This window comes from Elephantulus edwardii, unplaced genomic scaffold, assembly GCF_000299155.1.
Source record: "Elephantulus edwardii isolate Elephantulus edwardi_28Jun2011 unplaced genomic scaffold, EleEdw1.0 scaffold00104, whole genome shotgun sequence".
Taxonomy (NCBI): Eukaryota; Metazoa; Chordata; class Mammalia; order Macroscelidea; family Macroscelididae; genus Elephantulus; species Elephantulus edwardii.
In genome coordinates this window covers 2190980-2194394 of record NW_006399854.1, presented here as the reverse complement: position 1 = coordinate 2194394, position 3415 = coordinate 2190980, and positions in this window count along the sequence as shown.

The following is a 3415-nucleotide window of genomic DNA, read 5'->3' as shown; positions in this document are numbered from 1 at the left end:
TTTTGAATAATATTGCATGAGTTCCTTGTTTTTCAATGCAGCATAGTATTCCATTGTGCGAATATACCACAGCTTCTCTACACATTCGTTTGTTGATGGGCATTTAGGTTGTTTCCAACTCCTCATTTGCCAATATTTTTATGAGCTTTTGTGGCTGTGTGAAGCCTGCCACGCTCTGTGTGAGAGGACATGCCATATACTGTGGCTGAATGTGCCTCTCCAGAAGGCAGGAGTGATCAGAGTGTTTCACTTCATTTCTCCCCTTCTCTCAGTTATCACAGTCCTTTACTACCCAGGTTTTAACACCTGTAAACATTTGTTGCATGTATTTTGTTCCATTTCCACTTGGGTGTGTTGTGGGTTTGTTTTTTTTCCTTTTCTCTCTTTTTTTGTTTTCCTCATTTCCACTTGTTGGGTGAAGAAAAACTCTGATAGAATATGCATGATAACCCAAAAGGTGCCTTTCTCAGGCAATTAATTGAAATCCACTAGTGGGTCCATGGAGAAAAATGGGCAATCTCTTGTCTTTGGGATTTGCTTTGGAAACCCAAAGGAGGCTCCAAAGATTGGGAACTGGCTGTATGGCAGTGGGTTTGCATTTCTCCGTAGGAGAGCAAGCTTGATTCAGTCAGTCTGTCATTTCTGGAAGTAAACAATTTCAGATAAAAATAATTTTTTTTAAGATAAAAGCAAATAACCTTACTTTTATAAAAATTTTCAAATTGTTTCAGTAACCTTTGCATTTCTAAAACTCTTTATTTTAGCACAATATTTACATTTGTTGTCTGAATTTCAAGATTCAGTGAAGGTAAGTTGTGCTAGTGTCACCTCCTTAAGTGCGCTCCTGCACAAGTGTATGTAAGCGATTGTGAAAGTGATAGTGACAGAACTGGTGGGACCATGACATTCTAAAATGGTCCACCCCTACCCCCACAATTGTTGAAGTTGTTGTTGTGTACCAGAATTGTATGCTACTCTGACCTCTTAATACTTTGGAAAACTGTCTTCTTTTTCTACTACTTCAACTTAAGTGAGATGACATTCCCCCCCCCCCCAAGCTCATTTTGTTTTAAGAAAAACTTGTCAGTTCTGAACTTCATTTTCAATATTGTCTTACTTATTCTGAGAGGCACTGCCACCCTCACTTGAAAGTCAGATAGAGTCAACCCCACTTTTTAAATATTTAAAGATTACATCTAACACTCCAAACATTGAATATTTTAGCAATGTCATAGACAAATGGGTGAGGAGTTGTGCTGCCAACCCCAAGTCATTGGAATCTATCTGTTCTGACTTTATAGCAATGAGAAATTAGTGTCTTATATTTGCTGTTGTTTTTGTTTTGGGGGCATGAAATTGCTGGAGTCCAGACAGTCTAAAAGAACCAAAACAGTTGATGAGTTTGTTGTTGTATGCCTTCAAGATAGAACTGACCCCTAGCTGACCTTCCAGCAGCATTTCAGAGGCAGTGAACTGCACAGGAGGAGACTGCCCATCTCTCTCCCTCAGTGCTTCTGGTGCATTTGTATGATGTACTTTCGATATCTTCAAAACTTAAGCTCAGCCTCAATCCAAAGCTATTTCTTAAATGCGTATGACAACAATCTAGAACAAGAGGTACAGTGCAAAGTGGACTGAGGGAAGAGGAAGGGAGAGGCTGGAAAATGTGCCTCAGTGAGGGAATGAAAACCCAACCTTTCTGTAAACTCTTGCTAAAATCACAATTAAGAAATGAAAGAAAAATCCAAAGCTCTTTCTTAAGATATAAACTATGCTGAATTCCTCCTTCAGTTCTGTGCTGTGGAAGGTAAACTGGATTGTGTGCCACCATCACCACTATCACAATTGTTGATGTTGTTGTGTGTACCATTGAGTCAGAACTGACACACAGCTGAACACCCAGTAGATTTTCAGAGGCAGTAAATCACACAAGAGGAGATTGCTCATCTTTATCCCATATAGCTGCTGGTGGATTGGAACTGTATACCTTTGCGTTGGCAGGCAATTCTTTTTTAAAATTTTTTTTATTATTAATTTCAATGAAAATTTACAGAGACTTTGGATTTCCATTCATTCATTGTTGCACTTTTCTCCCTGTTCCCCCTCCCCAGTACACTCGTCTCTTTGAAGAGTAAAATAAAAATTATTTCATTGTTTTACAATCCCTCCCCCCAGGTCCACTCCACTATGCACCCTTCGTTCTGGACTCCTGTCATGTCAAAAATACCTAATCACATATCCCTTTTAAACCGTTTTCTCCCTCATCTGTTTCAATGCAGTATACATTATTGAAACCATCTTTCTCAGTCTCCCCCCAAGCCCGATGCCAGTCCTGTTTTACAACAGTGGAACCATGCAGTATTTGTCCTTCTGTGACTGAGATATTTCACTCAGCATAATGTCCTCCAGGGTCACCCATTTTGAATAATATTGCATGAGTTCCTTGTTTTCCAATGCAGCATAGTATTCCATTGTGTGAATATACCACAGCCTCTCCAACTATTCATTTGTTGATGGGCTCTTAGGTTGTTTTCAACTCCTTGCTATTGTGAACAAAGCCGCAATAAACATGGGTGTACATGGAAGGCAATTCTTTACCACTAAGCCACCAAAGCCCCCATTATCATGTTGTTGGGCTCCATTGAGTCAAGTACGACTCAATAGCGACCCTATAAACAAAAGACCTGAACCTTGTTCTATCCTGAGGCATCCTTGCACTTCCTGACACACAAGAGCCACTACAGCAGTCGCCGTGTCAATCCACCTAGTTGACAGTCTTCCTCTCCTTTACTTACCCTCCACCCTTCCCAACATCATGTGCCTCTCCAACGAATAGCCCCTCCTAGCAACATGCTAGGAGTATGTGAGGCGAAGCCTCATCATTCTTGCCAACAAAGAGCACTCCAACTGCACCCTCTTCAAGACATATATGTTTGTTCTCTTGGCCATCCATGGGATATTCAGTACTCTTCTCCAACAGCTCAAAGACAATTATTTTTATGTAATCCTTATTCATTGTCCAGCTCTCAGATGTATAGCAAGTAATTGGAAAGACCATGGCCTGAGTCAAATGCATGTAGCCAAGTGAATTTTCAGTTCAGTGAATTTTCCATGAAACCTTCTCATTAGGTAATATATTTTCCTCGAGGCCATTCTGAGGAACTTCACAAATTTGCCGTGTACACACATTGTTTTGCCTGGACAGTCTCTCTTGTGAGATTTATAGCCCGAGAAACCTAATAGAGATTCAGCCATGATTTGGTCCTCACTTGTTGACAATGAGTGAGTGAATTTCAGTGCTCCAATCTAAAAACATTTTGGTTTTGAACATGAACTACTAAGTCAGAATGTGTTCATTATTCTGCTGCAATTTAGATATATACATCAAAAATTGCTATTTCTTTCAGGATTTTGT